Below are 25,195 nucleotides of genomic sequence, written 5' to 3' on the forward strand. Positions count from 1 at the left end.
GTCCTGGAATGGGCCAAACTGTTATTGTTACATTTTACCTGTTGGCTTCCCTAGAAGGAAATTTCATCACTCTCAGTGTAGCCAGGGTTTGACAAAGACATAGTAAGCCAATCCAAACTAGGACAGATTCCTACGTATTTCTTGAAGGTATGAGATATGAGTGAGAGAGAATGTCAAAATAGTCTGTAACTCCGAGGGGGCGCTTCTTTGAGCATGTGCCTGCTCTGTACTCAGGACTACTTACTTGGGAGCACTAGCCTCTTAGAGCTGTCCCAGGCACTTTCCTCCAGTCTGTGAAGGAAATTCATGGTGACAGGAGAGTGAAGAGGTCTACTGTCTAATTATAAAAATTAGGCCTACTCTTCTCTCTTACTTACCAACTTTACATTTCCCTGTATGGCCCCGGAAGATGACTGGTTAGCCAGAGACGGGTAAGATTCCTCAAGGGAGGAACAACCTAAGACAGGCACAGTCGCAGGGGGCCATCAGGTGAGAATTTGGAGATCAACAGAGGTGAGGCTCAGAACCTCACCCCCCCTGCTTTGAGAGAAATCTTCTGCATCCGTGGATGTTTTGCTGCCCTTGTCTAGCCTGGATTAATACTTAGTCCATAGGCACACACCTGATCATCTGATCATCTACATTTGCCCTCTTACAGCACTAAACTATGTTTTCTAACTTTATCTTGCATCTACCTACCACTTCAGCATTTTATTAAAAATAAAAATAATAATAATAATAAAGGGAGAAATGTGGGATCAACATATAAATCAAGTACAAAAATCAAACGAATATTCATATTTGACCTGATTGTTTATAGGTCATAATGTGTGATCAAAACCGAAAGTTTCTGTGATGAATGCCCTTGTACTGTTCACCATGTAAGAATTTATTCACTATGTAAGAATTCGTTCACCATGTAAGAACTTGTTCGTTATGCTTCAGAAGATTGGAGACTGACGAGAATTAGACTTGAGATGGATTAATGATTGTACATTGAGCATTGACCCCCCTATACAGAATTTTATTGTTGTTAACAACCATTTGATCAATAAATATGAGAGATGCCCTCTCAAAAAAAAAAATTAGGCCTACTACTACTAATAAAAAAATCATTTAAAATCTCTATGTGGATTATAACATATAGTTCTTCCCCACCCCCATCCTCTCCCTCCTCCCGACAAAAAATAAAGCTGTTAAAGAGGTGACCAGAATACAGAAGGTCTGGGGTTGTGAAGATACAGTTGCATTTCAAAAGAATTGGTGACTCCAGGTCATTTTAATCAAGTTGTATGTCAGCTTGCAAATTTTCCAAATTAGCCATGGCTGGAGGAAAGCAAGATGTTGTTCTTCCTTCCTAAACAATAAAAACAGATTGTTGTGACATGTTCTCAGTCATAATGACAGATTGGAGCTGCTGTTTGTGGTACAAGTCAGAAAACAAAGCAATTTTTTTTCCCAAAAAATTGTAATGCTTGATTGATTTCTGTTGTGATTTGGACATCTCCCAGTTTGTCAGTGATGTTGATGAAGTTCACAAAAATCTTAAAAGCTAAATGCAGACACAAAGGCTGATTTAGAATGGGATGGATTTTCACTGGGAAAGGAAGCCTCTTGGTCTTGGGGCAAGTCTCAGAAATGCTTAGCTTGACGCTGTTCAAATGTTGCTCTCTTGGAAAATGGGAGGATGGTGAAGAACGGGTAGTTGACACTGCCCTCCCCCCAGTGCCTCCCCGATTCTGAAGTGGGACTGCTCCTGACAAACAGAAGCTATTTCAGCCATACTGAATGAGGCTGGCTCTGCACATCACTGCCCAGCCAAGGGTCTGTGTACCTCCCCATCTGCCATTCAAGGCTGATCCCACATCACACCTAGTCAGCATGGCTGTGACACAGATGATTGGTTTCCAAACAGGAAGGAGTTTAGAACTGTCATTCATTATTAGGTCAACCAGTAAACCCCGCAGCTTAAGACTATGGTTGGTTCCTGAATCCAACAAAATGGAATGTTTAATTAATATTTGCATAATGTATGGGAAGAACCAGGAAGTCAAGGAATGAATAATTATGGGATACACTGGAGTAATCCTGTAAAATGCCAAGAAACCCAAAAATAAACCAGCTCTTTACATTTTATGAATATCTCAGTTTCCCTTACCCACTAACTCACCTTAAACCCACTCCTTGCACCCAGCTCAACCCTTCTTCAGACATCCTTGCCTTTATTGGGTGTAGAAGGCAAAGAGCAAACTTAACAGGGAGCTCAAGGATTTCCCTCACTTTTTTCTATACATTCACAGTGAACAGTGAATCTGATATTTTGATTATTTGGCCAAGTTGCCCACAAATCTTTATTAACATGTACTGGGAGCAAGTCATTGTGCTGGGTGCTCTGGGGGATACAAAGGGACACATGCCACAGGCATTGCCTCCGAGGTGCCCCAAGTCTTCTTGGAAGGCCACAGCTGCCATTCACAGACAGTTGTACATGATTAAGGCCATTAATGATAGACTTGGAGAAGCAGTGCAATAGCCATCCAAGTATTAGTGAATCACTAAGAATTTAGAGACTAGGGACATGTGGAGGGTCTGAGGGTGCGGTGGAAATGAGCAGGGTATGTCTGCAGAATACTGCGCCCACCTCAAACAGAGTGTTTGTGTAGGGGAAAAACGAGAGATAGAAATACGGAAAACGTTCTCCTCTAAGCAATGGTGAATATAGGAAGAGCACTTAAAGTAAAGCTTAAAGAGCATTACTCTTGCAGTCATGGGCAGGCTGGATTGAGCAGAAAGCCTGGAAATAAGCTGAGTTCAAAGCCAAATGCACTACCCCAGCCTGGAGCACCAAGGGCCTTGGTGAAAGTGGAGGACTCAGAAAAGGAAATGTGGGATGCAGACACAATATGGGATGAAGGAAAGAGAAATATGCCCAAAGGAACTCAAACATTTTGAGAATGTGTTCTTAGTAACACTTTATTGGGACCTGTCTAAGAAATTATGTGTGTGTGTGTTTCTTTTTTAGTTAATCCTCACAACAACTATATGAGGTTTATTTATTAATATCCTCATTTTACAGATGGGAAAACTGAGGCAGAGAGAGATTCAATTATTCGCTCTCTGCCACATAGTTAAAGCAATGGGGAAGCAAAGGGAGGCTTTGAACACTCAAGTGCTGGCACACTCAACCCTCAGTTATACAGCCTCAACGCGATTACGTGCTCTGGATAAAGATGCAGGAGACAGGTCAGCTTTGCCCATACTCCCCATGAAGTGCTGGAACCCTACCTGGGTGGGAAGATTCTTCAAGCTGTTTGAAATGTAAGTCTAGATCTTGGATAGTAAATCAAAACTAAAAATACAACTTTGACAATTACCCTCCCATAAAGTGTAGAGACATGAGTTTTCATGAGAGCTTGAGAGTAGGTGAGATTTAAGAGGAAAAATGGAAAAATATATAAGAATGATATATTGATCCCTGAAGATTGCATAAGCTCTGGGGTAAAAATTGGAAGAAATGTCAAGGGAATGAAAGAGAAAAACACAGGTCAAAAGTGGGACCAGGGCTCATAGCTGAGTGTCATGGCGGCCCGTGGAAGAAAGATTTTTAAAGATGGGTTGTTAAGAGCATCCACAGTTAGAGGGCAGTGAGTGATGAGCACAGATCAGCTTGACCACCGGAAGGGTACCTCTGACCTTCAGGGTGCCATTTGAGTAAAATCTAGAGGTGGAAGCCACTGGGGGGTTGGAGGTCCCCAGGGCCGAGGAAGTGGCAGTAGCAGATGAAGGTGACGGGTTAAGCAGCTCACCAGTGAAAAGAAGTAGAAGTTGGGTCGTGCATTTCTGAAAGCCTAGAAGGGTCCAGTGGAGAAAAGAGACAATTCAGCCTAGCAGGGTCCAGGCAAAAGGATAGCATCAGAGGCTGGCCCTGTTGATGAGAACGTCCACCTCAATTTCTGAAACTGGAAAAGTGGAGGGGAAGTGACAAACCAAAGACACTGGAGTGGAGGGGAGATGGCCAGAGGTCACTCCAGTGAGTCACATCTTCTCGGGGAAACCAAAGGCATGTTCGTCTCCCAAGCTGGGATGGGAGTGGGGAGTAAGGAAAAAGAAGCCTGTCTGCATGCACCATGGATGAACAGAATAGAAGGTGCCAGAGGAAAGATCTCTCATTGGAGGCACATGATGAGAATTGCATGAAGAACCAAAGTGAGCTGGCAGATGCCTCATCCAGGTGCCAACTAAGGGAAGGTCCTATGCATTAAAAACCTGAAGAATCAGTAGTGGAAAACATTCCCCAGTGAGTTCCTCTCTTTTCACACTGGCCTAATTTGGGGACCACAGTCCAATCAGACTTCCTAATGTCCAATAAGCTCAACAAAGTGCAGGCTGCTCTGACAGGCTCAAGTCCTAAACTCAAACCTTAATGAGTCCACCTGTGCAGTATTTTCCACTCCAGGCCTTTGGCTTTCTGGGACCTCAATCCACTCAGCTGCAGAATTGGCTTATGGGAGCATGTCCATCCCCAGATGCTGCAGAGAGAGCAGAAAAGTCCAGCTTCTGCAGGTAAACGAACTGCCTGAAAGGAAATGAACAGTGATTTCTCAGGGAGTCTCTCCTGCAATGTTGTTATAATGTCAGCTTTTGACAGAAAAACGATTTCAGTGGAAGACTCTGGAGTATCCCTTGAAAGTGCCTGAGCCTTATTAAAGTGATGTCAGTGCATATGCTGCATTTCACATCTCACGCACATGAAAACCCCACAGAGGGAGAGCTCAGTCCTCAAACAAACTACTGCGGTACCAAGACCCTTGCATGCAATTGACCTGCAGTGTCCCCCATGACCCCTTCAGGAATTCAGGATGGAAGACAATCGATCCTGAGCTCAGCAAGTCAGCCAGCCTAGAGGAGAGTGTTCTCAGCTTTAGCTCCAAATGCCAATTGCCTGTCTGTAAAGCTCTATTTCCCGCACGTTCTTTCCAGGCAGTAGCCCATGGAATGCAGTACTTTGGGGCCCGGTGCCTTTTATTGAGGGCCTTCTCTGTAGCCTCTGCTACAAGCTTTGTACACACTGTCTCATGTTATTCCCAGGCCCACCCCATGAGGTTGGTGTCACCATCCCCATGTTTACAGATGGGAAACTGAAACTCGGGGAAAGACTGAACTGATGTCTGTGTGGCTCCAAAACGCCTGCTCTTAACCACTTTAGAATCACCCAGGCATAGTGTGGGGAGGGCCTACAACCAGACACACAGGGCTGGACCCTCTGCCCAGTCAGGTGTGCATGCGGCCCAGCACTGCCTATGTCCATCCAGGAGCCCGGCAGCCTCATCCAGGTGCTAACTAAAGGAAGGTCCTATGTAGGATCTTGTAAGGTCCCCTTGTGCCTTCTAGCTAGATGAGGGGAAAGCCATTCTGTAATCATGGGCACAGCCACCGAGGACCAAGGCCCTCAGCATGTCACTGCTCACAGAGGCATCAGATGTCTGTACCCTCCCAGGGCCCTGCTGTCAAGGCATCAGCTGGTAAGGTGGAGCAAACTTGGGGTCTAGGCAAGGGCAGATTGCTCACCCAGCCGTGAGGTGTCAGGGTAACTCCCAATGTCCTAGGGCAGATGTGAGCAGCCCCAGCCAGCTGGCCCTGTGTTTGCACCCGCATTTCCATGGCCCCTATATTACCTCTCAGTTTATACTAACAGCACCCCAGGGTAGGAACAGGAGAGCGGGCCCGTGGGAGCCCCACCATCATCTTTGGAGACATGGTCTTCTCTGTCACTGAGCTTGGGGCATCTGGGCCAAGAGGAGGCAGACACAAGTACTGCCCTGATGATGGGCTTTTCAGCAGCCAGATTCCAGGGCGTGGAGGCTGTGCTGCCCTGTTGGGCACCTTTTGGACTGAGGGCGAGGGTTAATGGGTCCTCTGTCTGCTGGGGTACTGCTGGGCAAGGCCATCACTCTGGGTTCTCAGGATTGCTGACAGGATGCCCAGAAAAGTCTGAAGAGACCACAGTTATGGGCTGTTCTTTGGCCAGCCTGGGGAGCAGAGGGACAAGTCAGGGCTGAGTACCACTGACCCCTTCCTCTGTTCTGGCATGGAAGCTAAGGGGGGGAAATCTGGAAGGCCTCTGGTACCAGCCTCCTGTGCCCCCCTGGAAACTGGCCAACAGGGAAGGGGAAGTTCCATGTGGAAGAATGGCTGATGTTTGCTTTCATTTCTCCAGCATCTTCTCAGCATTCCATTGCAGGCTTTTGAATGAGATTAAGATGCTCAAAGATATTCACCCCCACTCCCACAAAGTTCTCCTGGTGGGTGGCCTCTTTTTATTCTGGGGAAACTCCCACAGAAAGATATATTCCACCCTCAGGAATTGTCTCCAGCAGAATTCTGGGGAAAGTAGTTTCCTGGGACATGAATGCAGGGGTAAGGGATGGACTCATCTGACATGATGCGCACCTTTATTAGCATTATTTCTATATTAACTAGGTTTGGGCTAAACCTCCAGATTCACCTAAAATGCAAGATACAAAATTGTTTAGATTTTTCTTTGAAACTTATCTGAACTATAATATGTACTTTGGAGTCAAAATGAGAAAAAGAGAGAGGTGGGCTTTTTTTCTTCAGGAGCAGTGGTGGCATTTGCAGTTCTGCCAGCAAACGCAGCTGCTGAAGTCTCAGTGCTTTGGAGAAGACCCTTATGTGAATAATCAGTACAGCCCAGGGACTGACCATTCAGAGTCCATGCTGGAAATCAACAGCCATACAGCTGAACCTCACACACACACGCACACATGTGTCACTCATACCAGGAAGCTGGGTCCCAGCCACTCACTGCCAAAGGACCAGGGACTGAATACCAGTACCATTTCCAGTCTAATTGAGTGGGGCCTAGTGATTGTCTAAAATTAATGCAAGTGAAGTTTCTTCAGTCCTCCAGCTGCATTTTTTAGACAAAATTCCCCTGACCTTTTCAAATTCTTGCTATGCAATTTGTCTCTTGTTCAAATAATTTGCAATTACCAGACACCAACTAGTTGCTGATAAAGCCTAAATGTAAACGACCAACAGTATCCAACTTCAAAAGAGGGCTTACGGTTGGAGTAAGCATGCTGATATAAGGGGTCAAGGGGATGGAAGAAAACCCCTGGGTTTAAGGATCTACTAGACGTTGCTGGCAGAGCAGGAAGACGGGCGCTACAGTCCTCTGCAGGAGAATCCAGCACCCGCCAGCTCTCCTGGGGGACACTCTAACCCACAGGGAGGTATACACCACTAGTGTCCTTTTAGGGGTATGTTCGCAATTACTTATTAGACTAGTTGGAAATAGCAGGAACTGGATGTTTAACCCATAATTTCCTTCTTCTACTCTCTCTCTTCCCTCCCTGTCCCTGTCTTCCCCCATCAGTACCTTCCCCCCATGTCTACAGAGGGCTGAGTGCTATACTGGACACCAGGGATATAAAATAAGAAGGACTGTTCCTGCCTTCAAGGAACCTACAGCCACCGGGAGAAGAAGAAACATAGGAAATTCGAATACAGTGACGTACAGAGCACTCCAGGGGCACCTAGGAGAGAGGCCCCAGCCAGACAAGAGCACGGCCTGGCTCCAGCCCAAGGCCCCAAAGAAGTTCCAGCCTGAGAAGGCGCTGGAAGGACAGCCTGCACCGAGTGCCCTGAGCCCAGGCACCTGGGGCTGGGAAAGCTCTGGGGAAGCAGGCGCTCGAGGTGCACCCAGGCAGGTGCTTAGTCCTGCATCCGGGATGAAACAGGAGCCAGCCCAGCAGAAGGCCACAGTGCCTCCTCCCTCACCACCCCTGCCGAGTGGGTCTATGAGAAAGCCGAGCTGCCTGAGACAGCGGCCTCACTCATTCAGGAAGAAGAGGGGAGGAAGCCTGAAGAGACAGCTGCCTAAGTCCCCACACAGCTCTTCTTCAACCCAAAAGGGGTCTCTGACATTCCACCATGGCAGTCTCATTCTTTGGGAGCTGGACGTCTTGCATCTGTGTGAAAGTGCCAAGTTCCCCAGGCCCGGCCCTGGAGTTCAGAGGAGGTCCCCCCTGCACAGGGAAGCAGCTGACAGCCTCTTCCTGCGGGACCCCAGGGAGATCAAGGACCCCGAGAGGGTCCTTAGAGGTGAGCAGGAAGAGGGACAGCACGGGTGGAAGCAGAAATATACCCTCGGAAGCCAAACAAAGCCAAAATGGAAAAAAAAAGACATTTTTTTAATTTTGTAGTTTCAAGAAGAATGGGCGGTGTCTGTAGCTCTCCCCTTGCCTCCATCAGAAGCAAATGCAGACATTTAAGCCTCACTGCGCTGGAGCATTTCATTCTTTCATCCTGCAGACTTTATGGCGCCCCCACTGTGCACCAGGCGCCATGCCAGGGGTTGGTGGCTGGGGCAGGTACGGGAGCATCTGACCTGCTCTAGGTCACTTGCTGAGGTCAGAGCCTCCCTAGGGCCTGGATCAAAGGTATCGTGGCCAGGGATGGGGCCCTGCAGACAGGCTCCCTCCAGCCGACTCTCCCAGAGCCCATGCTGAGGGTGCCCAGCAGACAGGGCTGGACACCCACAGAATGCATTAGCAAACAGCACCTTGTCACAGGCTTACCAAAAGCCCAGTGCCTACAAGTTAGAAAAATAAACCAACAGATGAAATGAACATTATAGTAGCAACCTGCGGAGCCTCTTAATCTGTCACTTAAATCTAGGGCTTTTAGCTATAATTGAACATCCTACTGTGACTATTATGGAGAGGAGGAGGAGGTGTTGAAGTTGTGGTTTAGGAGGGCGGAGGAAAATAATTTCCCTTTGAAACTAGTCAATAACAATGCTTTTGTGTTAAAGGAATGGAGTGCTGCCCTAGTTGCTGCAAAGGAAAACAATACATCCAGGGCACTTAAGGGGTGGCTGGGTCACTGCCCAGCCTGGCGCTATCTCCTGCGGCCCCCTGAGGACTGCTGAGACGGGAAAAGTACTACCAAGTTCTTAAATTTTGAAAAGAAGCTGCCTGGTAGATGACTATGAGCATATTATCTTAACTGCTCAATCTTAGCACAAGAAGAAAAATCAGGGAGGGAGGGAGAAAGGGAAGATGGAAGGGAAGGGAAAAAGAAAGAAGTAAGGAAGGGATAATTCACATCATGTGTCATCAGGGAAACACAAATTAAAACTAGGAGACACCATCACAACCTTCCTGGAATGGCCAAAATCTGGATCACTGCAACTGCCAAATGCTGACCAGGATGTGGAACAAATGGAACAACAAGAACTCTCATGTGTGGCTGGTGTGAATGCAAAATGGCACAGCCTCTTTGGGAGACAGTCTGGCTGTTTCTTACAACATTAAGCATACTCTTACCACACTCTCCATCTATGGTGCTCCTTGGGGTTTGTCCAAAGGAGTGGGAAACTATGTCCACCCACAAACCTGCTGGTGGATGTTTATAGCAGCTTTATTCACATTTGCCAAAACTTGGAAGCACCCAAGATATCCTTTGGTAGATGAATGGATAAATCAACGGTGGTCTCTCAAGACAGGAATTTTATTTAGTGCTTGAAAGAAATGAGTTACCAAGACGCAGAGGAGTCTTACGTGTGTATTACTAAGTGAGAGAAACCAAGCCAGTCTATGACACCTGGAAGGGGCAAAGCCATGGAGACAGTACAAAGATCAGGGGCTTGCTGGAGATGAAGAGGCAGAGCACAGAGGCTGTTTAGGGCAGTGAAAATACTCTGTATGATACTGTGGTGATGGATACACGCCATTATACATTTGTCCAAACCCACAGAATGTACACCACCGAGAGTGACGCTAATGTAAACATGGGCTTCCGGGGACTCAGATGGGTCAGTGCAGGTTCATCAGTTTAACAAATGTACCACCCAGCAGGGGGTGTTGATGGCGGGTAGGGGAGGCAGTGAGGAGGCTGTGTATGTGACAGGGCAGGGTGTAGACGGGAAATCTCTGCACCTTCCTTTCAGCTTTACTGTGAACCTAAAACTGCTCTAAAAAATAAAGGAAGGAAGGAAGGAAGGAAGGAAGGAAGGAAGGAAGGAAGGAAGGAAGGAAGGAAGGAAGGAAGGAAGGAAGGAAGGAAGGAAGGAAGAAAGGGAGGGAGGGAGGGAGGGAGGGAGGGAGGGAGGGAGAAAGAGGAAACGAAAAAAGCTTTTCTTTTGAGAAAATAGCTTTTTATTGAGAAATAAAATGTAGCATCAAAAATTCCATTTACAGGCTCTTAGAAGATCACATTGTATGGGGATGATTTTGTGAAGATCAAGTCCTTTCAGGCTAATCACACAGGGCCTCCTGGGAGCTTGAAAGGGAGCAAGGCTCCTTGCCTTCGGAACGGGAGACCTTCTGGAAAAGCAGTGTGACATAAATACAGAGGTGGTGATGGCGCCTGTATTACTATTATTATTGGACTGATTTGTCTTTGAGAGATTGTTCTTCTAACTGAAGGAGGGAATTGTTTCTCCAAATTTCTTCTTTAAAGAAATTGGCCTCCTGGGGTTTGAAGAGACATAGCAAGGTGCCTGGCAGATACCTCAGCAGGCAGACCCCGGCCTCCTCATCTCCTCGGACAACCAACTTGAGGCTGGATGTCTGACCTTGGGGAAAGGGCAAATTTGCTGTAATTCTCTTCAGAAAGCATCAAAATGAAGACTGTCCTCTTCATATAAAAGCTTTTCCTAAGGACATCAAGCAAGGGCCACTTTCCTGCCATCTAGAATCACTGCCCTTCAAGTGATCAAAAGAGATCCTGAAACCCTCCTGCTTTCAAGATTCATGGTCAGACCCAAGGCCAGCAGAGCAGTGGTCTCCCTCAACCTCCTCTGAATTCAGGCGAGCTGCTCTGAACACTCCCTTCACTCGCCACTCCAGAAATCCAGCTGTTCGTGGCTTGCACACAATTCAAATCTTACCTACCAGAACACCTCACTGACCCCCGCACTGTGAGGGGACGAGGCTTTCTGGAGGGGTGAGTGCCATGTAATTCAGGCTTACCCCTGAAAGCACTGAATCATAAAAAATAAACAGGGAGACTGGTTGGATCACTCACTTTCCTGCTACAATAAACACAATGTATTTCACACATGGAATTTTATGATTCAGGTCATCATCTTGAATGCACATTGTATTGTGTGGTTGTGATTCACATGTGGTAGGTAATAAAAGGTGAAAAGAGGTGATCTCTGCCAATCTGGCTGATGCCTGTAATGTGGCCTGATTTCTGAGGCATTACGTGCTATGAAATCCTTTTCCGTATGTCTTTCCCAGGTTTTACAGGGCTCATGGATAAAGTGTCAGAAGCAATGGCAGAGGTAAGAAGCTCCATTACTGAGATAAGAGACTGTGTCCGTAATTTGTCTGACCAAGGAGACCTGAATAAGTGTTCTGTTATGTAATGATGGTGGTGGCCATGATATGCAGGGACAGTGTATCAGTTCATATTCTTTGGTCTAAACAGAAGAAACCAGCTCTGAGTAAGTAGAGTAACCAGGAAAGGGGTGTACTGGAAGAAGTCTAAGTAGGTCTTAGTGCTGACACTGCTGCTGGACAGCCAGGTCCAGAAGGACTGAGGAGGGAAGGCTGCTCCACGGAGCTCCAGGACGCTTCTCGACCTCACCATAGTTGCTCCCAGTGCCTGTCTGTCTCCACTCAAGAGTCAGTTCCTGGGAGATAGATGATCTAATTGACCTACTTGGGGTCATGGACCTATTCCTATGGCCGAGTAGATAGAATCTTATGATTGACAGCCCCACAAAAACCACAGAGAATGAAGAAGGGGCATTGCCCCCAATGAAAGGAATGTTAGGTAGACAAGACAGAGGTCTGCTAGGGACATCCTCACTAACCCAAACTACACATAGTCATGGTCTCTAATGTCTAGTTACTCCTGGTTTCATTCTTCCTATCCCAAGAGCTTGCCTGTGCCTGCTCCCCCCGCCGAGAAGCAGAAGGCACCCCCTCTGGTGTTGTCCATGCCCTACCCAGAGTCTGTGCATGAGGGACTTTGCAGATGTGATTAAGGTTACAGACTGTAAAATACAGAGATTAGCCTAGATTATCCAGGCAGGCCCAATGTTCTCACCTGGGTCGGAGGATGCAGCAGAAGGAAAAGTTGGAAATACTTTAAGCATGAGAGGGATTCAGTCCCTAGTGGTTAGAGTCGCATGGAAAATATGGGAAGAAATTCAAGCAGCATCTAGAAAGGATCTCTAGCAAAGATCAGCCTCTGGCTGGCAGCCAGCCAGCACACAGGGACCACAGTCCTACAACTGCAAGGAACTTAATTTCACCAGCAACCTGAGCAAGCCTAGAAATGGGATCAGACTCAGAGCTTCCAGAAAGGACCCCAGCCTTGCGATCCATTGTTTCAGCCTATGAGAATCTAAGCAGAGGACCAAGTTGGGCCATGCCTTGCCTGGAATTCTGACTTAAAGAGCTGCATGATGATAAATTTGGTTCATTTGAGGTCACTGAGTTTGTGATAACTTATTACAGCAGCTGTAGAAAACCAATACAAAGGCCACACAGATTTATACCTACCACAGCATTAATACCAGCATCTTATGATTTTCTTGGTGACTATATGTAGGGATAAGCTCTCTGGGTTTATAAACCTGGCCATGATTCTTCTTAAGATATATTGCATTTTCAGTGATAACAACATAAACAAACAAACAAAAAAGTTACCTATTGAAAACCACCATGTGATAGGTACATTAGAACCATTACAGTATATAATCCTCACACACACATACACATACCTATTTTATAGATTAAAAAGTTCTCCACATCATCACATCCTAGACCATATGTATCGTAATATTGTCTACTTCACTAGAATTTTATAAGGATTGAATAAGATACAGTGATATTGCACAGCTCACCCAGATTCACATACATAGTAAGAGACAGAGATGGGAATAAAACCCCGTCCTGTCAGACCCAAACCCTTGCTCTCTCCACCAAGCAGCCCCACCGTGACAGCACCCAGAACAACATGCAGTGAAACTGACGGTGAGAAATCACTTCATGGCCTCAAGAGTCTCCCGTGGCTCAGCTATACGGGGCAGCTGAGCAGCCCAGCTGGGAGGCTGCTGGCCTCGGCTCCATCCCACTACTGCTGATAACCGTGTGTGAGTGCACTGGTAAATTGATACCAACTGAAGACCACATTGAAAGTTACAGTCAGATCTCAATTCTCCTTGGTTTTCAGCTTTCTCTGGGCCCTCTTGGGCCTCCTCCGTGCCTGCATAATTTCCCAGCCAGGCGGGAATACATGAAGAATTTCTCAGCTTCTTTGTGGCACTCTTTCACTTCCAGGGCTTCTTCCCCCATTACATTTCTGGCAGGTCTACAGCTCACTCCCACCAAGAACGAAATCTTGGGCCAACAGAGTCACAGGTTTTCTTCATTTCTTCAGCCAGCAAAGCCACAGGTTCACACACACACACACACGCTTGTGCCAAATGGAGTCAGTCCTTTCAGGCATCGAAGTGCTCGTTTTCATGGCCAGCCTCACACTTTCCTGGCTCATTGAGCTGGCAGAGGGCACGGAGCAGCTCCGGGCGAGGAGGCCACACACCCCTGCTGCTCTTGTCCAAAATCCAGCAGGTTTTCAAGAATAAAAGCTTCTGTTTGTCATCTGCTGTTGGCCAGTTTGCAGTGCTTTGAAATGGTTGCCAATTTTGTCTGTTCCTATAAATGTTTGCCCTGTGGAGAGGAATCACTGACCTCTCATGCTGCCATCACCTGGAGTGCCTCCCACCATGGCTCGAGGCACTGCGTGGGAGCCCCAGGAGAGGCCAGCAGTTGGGAGCTCTCTCTGCTGACAGCCGCTTTCCCGGACCCAGCCTAGCCCCAAAACCATGACAAAGAGGCAGATGTATATGCCCAGCAGAACCATCTCCCCGAAACTCACCTCTCTTTCCACATTTCTCAGCTCTGCTGTGGGATAGGCAAAATGAGTCAGGATTTTGGAACTTGAATCTATTTCTGTCATATGTATATTATCTAACATCAGAAAACGTATGTGTCTGGCTGCCAAATCTCTAGCTTCGACTGTCCCTCTGTGTTTTTCATTGCAGTTAATGAACCATAACTGCCCCCAAATACTTTGCATCTCAGACTGTTGGGGCCAGCCATCTCAGTTGGGTATCAATTTACCAGTGCAGTCAGATGAAAGAACAGAAGAGAGCTTTGTTGTGTGTTTTTTTCCTACTCAAGCCTCTCTCCTTGTAGCTGAGAGCTTAGCCTTGTATTATTTTAGAAAAAGGACTAGAATGTTCTAGCTTCTTTATTTTTGCTACATTACTCCTAAATTAGTATCCTCCTTTTGGAACTCGGAAAATAAAGGAAAACAACAGCCTTCCATGGTAATGGGTGTCATCTGGTGAGGTGGTGGAGTTATTACAAGGTGTTCGCACATCTAAATGCCATTGAATCATTATTTGTAGTCTGAATAATTCATATAAGCACAATCACTTTTGAGGGCATTCACGCCTCCAGTGTAAGCACTGTTAAGTTTATAGCAGCTAGTATCACAGTACATCTCCAGGATTGGATATCCAGGCTACAGCTTCTGTGTCATGGTGCAGGGGAGGTCTATGAAATGTATTGATGTTAGAAAGGATTCTTCATTCTTAGAAAGGGTGGGAATCAGTACTCCAGGGAAACTGGATCTCTAGCAAAAGAGCATCTCCTCCCTCCTTTGGCCTAGGGAAGGGACAATATCAGAGGCATCATGCCCCTCCACCACCGCCACTGGTTCCCACATGTGACATCAGCCAGCTGTTGGGGGTGGTATGCTTGTGGAAGCAGGAGACTGGTCTGGGAGTCTGAAGACTAGGCTTGTACACTGAGGTCTCCTATTAACTTGCTGGGAAATCTTGGGTCTTTCACTTCATTTTCTTGAGCCTCCATTTCTTCATCTATAAAATGATATCACTAATGATGTCACCAGCTCAGCCATTCTTTGACTCAACACATTGTAATTCTAGGCACCTGGTACACGTCTTCCTGTTCATAAACCCCAGGATGGCTACAGGCCTTTCACAGATAACTGCCTAAGTGCCAACAGCCTTTCACTTGGCTACGACATAAAACAAAATACAGCTCAGGGTACAGGTGGCTGATGGCATCAGGGCTCAGACTGAAGAACACACACAGCTTCACCCATCCCAATGGCACCCACCGCTCACTGCACACTTACTGTGTATTAAATCATCTGATTCTCACAGACATCCTATGAGGTATCCTGTTATTTCTTCCAGGTAAGGGACCTAAACCTTTTTCTAGCCTGATGCATCATCTGTGCATCCCTTAGATCATCTTGTCCTTACAGAGAATTAAGATATGTATTTCTTCTTGAGATATCACTCATAAACACATGGGTCCCATCATGAAACACAGCAAGATTCAGGGAAGAAAATGAAAGGTTCATTTAGCTATTATCTTTAAACATTTCCCTCTTTGAGACAAACGTCATACATCTATGTCATTAGTCTTAACTGTCACTGGAAGCAGGGAAGAATTCAGTGATTCAGAGTTTTTCACACTTTCTTGTTAAGCTTAAAGGGAAACCTATGAAACAATGGTGAAGACTTAAACTGGGCAAAGTTCTTGGCAGCTGGGGACCTTCGATGATGAGAGAGATCATGATTTCTGCAACTGAGACAGTCAGCCCCATCTGTAACCCTTCTGCCAAGGGCCTCACCAGTGCTCAGCCCAACAGCTTACCCTACGTATAGTGAATTAGAACAAAAATAAGCAAACAGTGATAATGCACAGGGTTAAAGACATTGCCATAAAAATCCATCCTCCACATAGGTCCTGTATGTATAATATATGCATGACTTCAGATTGGTGAAGAATTTTTGGAAAGCAGCATAACAAAAAAACAGCAATTCTCAGCAATCTTACTGAGGTAGAGCAAGGGCATGGGATGAGGATTATGATTAATTTTTCCTGCCCATGATGAAAAAGCTGAAACATAAATAGTATAGTAAGAATAAGAGGGACTCCATCTTAAGGCTGAGATTCCATTTTAAAAATCAGGGAGTCAGGAGGTAAGATTCCTAACACACGTTACAGTAATCAGCCAACAACTGACCCTCTTAAGGCAGGGCAAGTAGCCCCTACTGACGTGTTTCCAGGTCTTAGGGTCACCACTATCCTAGAGAATAACAGAACAAGAAATTCCTTGTGTTAAGTTTATCTTACAGAATATCTTGAGGATAGACATCATAGGATCATACATCAGCCTGCACCCCTCTGGCCCTTTATCCCATTCTTGAAATCCTTAAAAAACACAAATCCTAAACCTTTAAGGGCACCTCTCCTCTGAGGCTGCCCACACTCCCCTATTTTCGAGTGTGTACTTTGTCTCAAATAAAACCTCTTGCTGCTCAGCTTATTGCATTTTGCCTCTGTGCTCTTCCAAGTCTCTCGGGAGATTAATAAGAGACCTCTTTTCCCAGAAGTAAGTGTCTTTGTTACTTTGCTATTTCATTCCATTTTGTAGACTTAATCACAAGTCTTCTCTTTCTCTGTTGTACCTCAGACAAGTAGGGAAGGGCTACTGAGATCTCTGATTTGGGCTGCAAGTTCCCTTCGCCTGGGTGGCTCAGATGGGACTGCAGCTACACAATCATGCTCTGTAGCAGCCTGCCTGAAAATCTCCTTTCTTTGTTTTGGGGAAGTCCTCAAACATAATCTCACTCCATCCTGTGCTCCATGGCTTCCCCACATCCTTGCATGGTAGGGGTTTAGTTTCCACACCATGCAGGTCAGGCAGTCACTGGACGCCAGGTAACCCTGGCTCTGGGAGCTGGCAAGGGGTCTGCCCTATGGCAGCAGGAGTTCAATGAACTTTCTTTCCTCCCTCTGTTCTCCTTTGCTCTCGACTGCCTATGTGGCTGCGGCCACTCACTACTACTCTCACTTAATGAATTCCTTCCTTATCTACACTCATCTGACCTGCTTGTATATTCTTTCAGAAGGATCAGAGTCAGGGATCCTCCCCCATCCTGGCTGAGGTTTCACCTAATGTGCAGGGAGAGACCTCCCCAGACTCAGCTGCCTGGCAATGCCACTCCTGAATATCTATCCCTAGATAATATTTCAATAAAAACAAGAAAAGTCATACATTAAAATATCCATTGGAGCATTATCAGCAATAGCAAAATACTGGAACCAAGTAAATATCCACACACACAAAAAAAGTTTTTCAATATTCAGTGAACACCTATTATGTGCCAGGCAGCCACAATGCTACACTGCAAGATGAATATGACTCCTTAAGGAGTGTGCTGAATATTGAGGCTCTTTTGTTTTGTCTTGTTTTTGTCTGTTTATTTTCAACAATTATTCTACACCCCTTTCTGGCTACTGTACATCACAAGGCTGGAAGTCATGGCATCCAGGATCCTGCATGTGATTTGCATTCTGCCCGAGGAGGTATGTTTGCATGAGATTTGGAAGGCAGAGGAAGGAAAGAGGACCTATTTTTCTTCCTCTAGCATCGGTAATGGACACATGGGCTTTGTCCGATGTGAGGTTTTTACAGCAGCTATTGAACCAGCCATCCATCTGAGTGTTGTGAGGCAGCTGAGACCGTTAACAGCTTTTCTTGCAGTTTTCTTACCTCTGCTCTGAGCAGTACTTCCCAATTCTCTGAAAGCCAGCAGACAGCCTGAAAGTTAAGGAGACCCATTCCCCACTCGCCCACACCCAGTGCTGATTTTCATTCCTCCGGCCTTACTTTTGTAAGCACTTAATTTCTTCCCCATGCTAAATCCCTCTCTGATTAAAGTACCTAGAGTAATATACATTTTCCTTGAACCCTAACTTATTTCAGAAAGACCACAATCTAGAGAAGCACTGTCTAATAGAAAAATAATCTAAGTTACACATGAGAGCCATATGTGTAATTTAAATTTTTCTAGGAGCCATTTTTAAAAAGTAAAAATAAACAGGTGAAATTAATTTAATAATATATCTTATTTAACACAGTATATCTAAAATATTATCATTTCAACATGTAATCAGTATAAAAATATTAACCAGATCGTTTATTTTTTGTACTAAGTCCAAGATGCAGTGTGTATTTTATATGCATAGCACTTCTCAATTCAGATAAGCCACATTTCAAGCACTTAATAACTACATGTGACAAGTGGCTCTCCTACTTTATAACGCAGACCTATATAAGAAATGATGGCACAGTGTGAAAGCAGATTGTTTTGCTGCTATTTAAATAAACTTTGGGGTTTGGCAGGAGGCTTTGTTTCTTCTCCTGTGGTTGGCTGATCTCTCCACCTGGTCCATTAGGTATCTGTCAGGTGAAATCAGGTCTTACCCAGGTGGAACTGAAGGTTTGAATGGGGGAGATGGAAGCTTGGTGAACATGCCCACAAGGACATAGGGCATCCTGTCAGGCAAGAAGGGGCCAGGTCCAGGATGCTAGGGGGAGCCTGCCTTGTACTGGGGTGAACTCAGCTGCAGGGCAGGAACGGGGCAGTTCCTGAGCCATGCAGCTCTCTGCTGAGACAGCAGCCACAGTGGCCTGAGCTCCTCCAACATGCCCACTGGGAACGGGTAGTGTGACAGAATAGAGGCAGCAACACTTGTTTGGAGAGGCGCTGAGCTGGCCACTTATGTAAGCCTGGAACAAAACCTTATTTATAGATATGTCCAACAGCATAAGCAACAGCAACTCAGCTCTGGAGACTATATCTTGCCAACAGGAAGTCCAAATGAGGGGAAAAAAACAGAGGTAAGGATTGATTCTGGAAAGAGAAGCAGTTACCAAGGTCAGGGCAAGCTAGGATGGATGCATGTTGACTGTGAACTACAAGAACAGACTGAGAGTAACTGATGACCCAGTAACCAGTAATAGGTCAGAAACCAGGCCGAATGTGGAAGGCTGGGCATGCGGGTCCGAAGGCTGGGAAGGACTCGGGCCTGTGGCTGCAGGTAATGTGTTTCTGTTGGCTGCCTTTTGTATTGTTTCGGCCTAAAAGAGCCATGCACAGCTTCTGACACATCATAAAAACTAATAGTTTGTGAGTTCTTACTATGTGTCAGGCACTGTGCCAAGAATTTTGCACACATAATCTCGATTTAATCTTCCCTGAAACCCTATCAGGAAAGTACTATTATTTAGCCCCACTTTATAGATAAGAAAATAGGACTAGGAAACTTGCCTGAGGACGTACATTTAGCATATGTTGAAGCTGCAATTCAAACTCAAAAACTTTAATCTGGAGCCTTCTGCCTACTGGCCATGCCACTTCAGTAAAAGTCTGCTGACTTTTCCTGAACTGGAAAAAGAAAGATGCAGAAGTAGGAGGTAAAGTTTCAAACCGGGTTTGACCAAATTCATGAATATTGTGTTGAGGATGGATGTGGGCAGCAGACAGTAGGAAGGAACAGGAACAACACTGTCAACAGGGGCAGTGGTGCCCCCCACCCCACATTCCAGAAATGACTTCTCAGGCGGCACCCACTGAGACCGGGCAGGGGCTGCAGACACCACATTACCTCTGGGAGAGAAAGGAATCATTCTTAGGTAGGCGAGGGTGCTGTTGCCATGACAACCACATCTTGGCCCAATCTTGGGCAGTAGCTTAAGTCCTAATACAGAAAAAAATAAAATAAAAAGGAATCAGAGTCTCTCGGCCACAGCAGCTTTCCACAAAGGGGGCAGTGTGCAGGCCTCGAAATCTAAACAGATGAACCGCAAATGCCCAGAGGCCAGCGGAAAGCACGGTGCAGTAGGTGAGGCGCTCTTTCATAGCTGACAGTATCCCGGCTGCGGCCTAGCATGGCTTTACCAAGGAGCCTGCCAGAGTAAATACAGCATGCCTTCCCGACAGGACACACATTCCAGGCATGGGCTCCCACAACAGCCTGCAGTGGACCCTCACAGTACTGGCTTTTTCTCCACCAGTCGGTCCTCCTTTCCCAAACCCAGCGAAGCCTGGGCAACCCTGGGTGCTTTCCTCTGCCTCCTCAGTTCTGCCTGCCGCTCCGCGCATTCCCAAATGCCTCCAGTGTAGACAGGGTCTGAGCTGTAGTTCCTCTCCAGAGATGGCTCACTCCTTCTTAAGAATTCAGGGCCAGCATGAGGGGTCCTGATGCCACCAGCCTGTGCCCCACTGGCACCTGTTCACCGTCTCCACCCCACTGCCAAACACAGATACAAGCAGTGTATGCACACCAGGAAGGGCACTCCAAAGTCCCAGGGCCAGGAAACCGGCTGTGGGAGCTTCCCCCACACTGGGTTGGCCCACTGCCACCACACTATTTCAGGACGTGATACCGCCTGGAAATTATAAAAGCCACGCCTTCTTTTTCCATCCCTTGCCCCTGCTCTGAGATTCCAACAGAAGTACTGAATGCTTAGAATGAAACAACAAAAAACCTTCCTAAATCCTAAAGCTTCCTGGACTTCAGAAGGGGTCAGAAAGAGTAGAGTCAACTTGCTAGAACCCATGAGCAACAGGTTCTATAATGCTTTGGTTTTTTATTTATATTTCACCTCCTGCAGGAATTATTGATTAAACAGATTTCTAAGCAGGTGAAAGAAAATATTCATCCCATTTTTGGATACCAATGGGGTGAACTATTTTCATTTGTCCACATTCAACTGTTGCTGCATTTTCTTCTTTCCAGAGATCTTTTACTGTTCTATCTCATCTGATGTTTAAGCGCGTGAGAAGAGTGGAGTAGGCATTATGAGCACACATTCCAAAAAAGAAGCCCAGATCACTGACCAAGGTCAGGGGCTCTGCTGTTTTCTCAAGGTCAGGACCAGAGCACAGCCTTAGCAAGTCTCAGTCTAGGGCTCTATCCAGCTTTCCGGAATAGCTTACATATCAGCAGGCTCATGACTATGTTGACTGAGTGAGGCCTGAGGGGGTTAGGGAGATAGGTTTCCTTTCAAAACCAGTAACAATCATGGCCTCTAGGAGGCGGAGCTGTGTGGCTGAAGCCAGGGGTAAGAGGGAGACTTTCTTTTCGCTGTGCCTTTGAATTGTGCACCATACTCATGGAACAACCATTCAAAAATAGCTAATGTTTCATTGTAAATGCCAGTTTAAATTTAATTTGAAGTTTAAACGTAATTTTAAATTTCCTTTTAAGAATCAATTTTATCCTACCCCAAATTAATGCAGTCAAAACACATGTTTTGATTATTGTGATACTCAAGTCTGGTTAGAGCCTTGCCTGGATGGGCCCACAGCTAAGTTCAAAGAGAACAGATTTAAACAGGAGACTCTGAACACAGAGTTATCCCTCTACACCCCAAAGGTGCATAGCTCGGTGGAAATAAAATAGCCAGCTCATGATGATCTGTGTTAGTGAAGGAAAGTCATGGAGTGGGTCATCTAAAATGTAAGTAAAGATTAAAAGTTACATTTCATTTATATTTAGCATTGGGATGTGTTTGTACACTTTGGCATATGGATCTGTTTTAGTCCATGAACTTACAACACTGCAAACTAAACAAATCCAAAACATTTAAATATTGGGAAAGTGTCCATATTTTCCCTATCTGTTAGAATGCTTTTGGTCATAGGAAACAAAAATGCTAACTGAAGCTGACCAAGACAATGAGGAAATTCACTGTTGCACAGAACTGAGGAACCACAGGTCAGGGTGTTGGAGTGTGCCGACTGGCAAGCTCACCGAGGTCCCAGGGCCTTCCGCCGCCCTGCTGTGCTGCTCCCAGTCCTGGCCTCATCCTCAGGCTAGTAGCAATATGGCGGCCAGACTTCCAGATGTCATTTCCAGGCTGAACAAGGTCAAGGGGGAAAAAAGGAACCATCTTTTCATAGGACAAGAGAGCCTCTCAGAATTCTCCCACCTCTACGGCACCCTTGATTTGACATCACTTCATACCTTGTTCCATCACCTGCAGTTTCAGAACCGATAACTAACAGGGGCATAGGTCATTGCAATGGACTTAGACTAATCAAAGGGAAGGGAATGGATGTGGGCCATATGTAACACCCACTGCATACACCATCATTCCCCGGCTAAGCCCCTTCCTGCAGCCACTTCACCAGAGGCACCACAGGAGCAGAAACTGACATTTTGGACTAACACTGAGCATCAGTGTTCATGGAGATGCCTCTCTCCCACCTCCTTCCCTTCAGGTTTATTTCAGCATGAGAAACTAACTATGTATTAAAGTTTAAGTTTCTTCTACCTATGCATTGAATGTGATGGAAATAAGTATAAACAAAGATAATGCTTATGTTACTAAAAGACAACTTCAGCTGAGTAAGTGGAAGTTCAGCAAACCATTAAAAGCAAGAGACACCGTGAGGAAATACAATAGTAAGCAGCCAACCCATGCTCAACGTGAATGTGTCTATTAGAATGGGTATTGTGTTCCTTATTTTCCTTTCCAGAAATCCACCTGAATCAGAGGTATTTTTCAAGGCTAATAAGTGAGGTGTGTAGGATACAGTGTCAGGGGGAGTCTAGTTGACTAGAATGTTCCTTGTGCAGAGGTCTCACCTTTGGCCATGTACCCACCCCAGCAGGTCAGAAATGGTCACTCAGGGAGTGTACTTATTAAAGGCATACAGTCCCACAGGAGAAGGGATGGACTGATGCCACTAACTTGCTGAGGTAATAACTGCCTCTATGCACAAAGCCCCAGTTGGAGGTTAAGAAGAGAATTGCCTACGAACAATTTACACAGAGCAGCTACTAAGAAATAAAACACAGTGTCAGATGAGCCACTGAAAACCAGCATGGGAATCGGTTCCTTTTTTTTTTCTGGAAAGAAACAGAAGGTACAGCCACTGGCTACATTTATTTTTGGTTCAGGGAGAAGGGAAAAGAAAAGCAATAGAAAAAGATGCAGACATACAGATTGATCTGATTCAACCCTGGAGAAAAACATCCATCTCAGCATGTCAGTGTTAAGAAGGGTCATACACTTGTGACCCTGCCATCAGAATTGCATAGTTTAATATCAGAAAGAGCAAAAATGCCAGGATGAGACCATTCTAGAATCAAAACTTGAAAAATACAAATGCCCAATGCATCTTACGTGGTACAGAGCCACATGTGTTCTAGAGCAGCACTTCTCCAATTTCAGTGTCATATAAATCACCAGGGGACCTTGTTCAAATGCAGGTTCTGACTCAGAAGTTATGGCGTGAGGCCCAAGAATCTACATTTCAAATAAGCTCGCATGCTGATGATGCCAGCCTGGGGACTATGTTTTGAGTAGCCAGATTCTAAGTTATCTATGATACAGTGTAAGGTTTATTGAGTTAATGGTTGGTGGTATGGTTTTAATATGTGTAAATGGTAAGATAGGAATGAACTTAAAAAGTCAAATAACAGGGATTAACAGCCAGAGTATATAAAAGAAACTCCTACAACTCAACAACAACAAAAAACAATATTAAAACAGGCAAAATTGGAGTAGACATTTCTCCAAAGAAGATATAGATGGAAAATAAGCCCATGAAAAGATGTTGAACATTACTAATCATTAGGGAAATGCAAATCAAAACCACAGTGAGATACTGTTTCACATCTGCTAGGATGGAGATTTAAAAAAAAAACAAATAACAAATGTTGGCAAGGATGTGGAGAAATTAGAATTCTTGTGCATTACTGTTGGGAATTTAAAACAGTGCAGCCTCTATGGAAAAACAACATGGCAGTTCTTCAAAAATGTAAATACAGAGAGAGGATCCTGGGAAGACGGCAGGGAAAAGGTACCAGAAATTTGCCTCCCATGCTCAAGAGCCTCCCTCTATGTAATGTGACTACTTTGAAACTCTGGAGTCTACTGAAAGTTTGCAGTTTCCAAGGGCAGACTTAGATAATAAATTGATTAATTTCACTCAGTCTCAGGTCCTTGCACAGTAGCGCTCTCTTCCCCCACCCCCAGGGATGTGGCAGGCAGCTGTGCTTGTGTTCCTGTAACAGCTGGGCTGGGCAGAAAGGACCCTGTCCTCCAATACTGGGGCTCTGCACTGGGATTGCTGACCCTGCCTCTGAGCAAGGAGGTGGCAGGAAGCCATTGCTGTCACCCTCCCTCTGTTGCTTCGAGCCCCTCCCCCTCCAACTGAAGTGACTTCCAGAGGATTTAAAGTGCTGACACTCTTTTTTTTTCCCCACTTCATTTTTCTCTTTTCCTCTTTTGAGAGCCAGACAGTGAAGCCTGGAACATTCAAAAACAACTGCGTATACAGGAAAATTAGAAAGTAACCAACCACACATGCCCCAGAAAAGTTTCAGAAAATAGCTGACAGTCTTTTCAACAAACAGTGCTGGGAAAATGGGATATCCGCGTGCGAAGGAATGAAGCTGGACCCTTACCTACCATGGATGAACACTGAGGACAACACGTCATGTGAAATGGACCAGTCAGAAAAGGACAGATCCTGAATGATTCCATGTACATGAGGCACTCGAGGTGATCAAAGGACCACTGAGGTTGGAGGGGTGGTCAGGACTGGGGGCTGGGGCAGGGGGATGGAGAGCTGGTGTTCGATGGGGGCAGCACTGCCATTCGTGAAGGTGGGAAAGTTCTGGATTTGTATGAAGATGGTGGTTGTGCAACAAAATGAACGTACTTAGTGCCACTGAACTGTACAACTAAAAGTAATGAAAATAGTACATTTTATGTGGTATGTGTTTTACCACAATAAAAAACAAAGCCAGCTGACTGAACTCTCTGGTTTCATAGGATTTCTGGAGGTGACTAAGGGTGGCGGCATGGCTCCCTGGTGAGGGAGACCAAACAGAGCTGCTGAAACTGAACTTCCAATTCCATGGTTTTTGACCCTAGAATTCTGCCCCTGTGCTGACCAGGCATGATGTACAGATGCAAAACTGTGTACTGAAGAGAGAAGAGGAAACCTGAATTCTGCCATTCCTGACTGTGACACTTTAGACAAAACCTTGACTTTCCTGGGATAAGTCCTCTTGTCAATAAAATGTGGAGAGTGACAACATTCTCATCAATAAAATATAGGGAAAACCTCCTAAAACATTTTGCTTGGAATACTGGTCTCAAGAGACCTGTGGTGGAGAAATATAGTTTTGTAGTCAAATATTTGGGAAATGCTGCAGGCTGAATCTCCTTCTTGTAAAGTCACACACACACAAAAATCATAATATGAATGTTAAAGGCTCTGGAAAATTCTGTAGTA

The 25,195-nt window shown here is 45.6% G+C and overlaps 2 long non-coding RNA genes across 2 annotated transcripts in view; one reads left to right on the plus strand and one right to left on the minus strand.

Annotated features, from left to right (window-relative positions):
• Positions 1-869: 869 nt before the first annotated feature.
• LOC108393431 (uncharacterized) overlaps positions 870-25,195 on the minus strand; it is an 80,724-nt gene continuing 56,398 nt past the window's right edge. Inside the window, exons 4-7 of the long non-coding RNA XR_012121058.1 lie at positions 19,545-19,637; positions 19,204-19,324; positions 4,420-4,572; positions 870-1,357 (exon numbers count right to left, since the gene is read on the minus strand). This is a non-coding gene — a long non-coding RNA (uncharacterized lncRNA). The remainder of the gene's footprint in view (positions 1,358-4,419; positions 4,573-19,203; positions 19,325-19,544; positions 19,638-25,195) is intronic.
• LOC108393432 (uncharacterized) lies at positions 18,091-25,172 on the plus strand. Its single transcript, XR_001852240.3, has 3 exons — positions 18,091-18,977; positions 24,309-24,456; positions 24,730-25,172. It is a non-coding gene; the product is annotated as an uncharacterized lncRNA (long non-coding RNA).

This window comes from Manis javanica, chromosome 9 (genome assembly GCF_040802235.1).
Source record: "Manis javanica isolate MJ-LG chromosome 9, MJ_LKY, whole genome shotgun sequence".
NCBI lineage: Eukaryota > Metazoa > Chordata > Mammalia > Pholidota > Manidae > Manis > Manis javanica.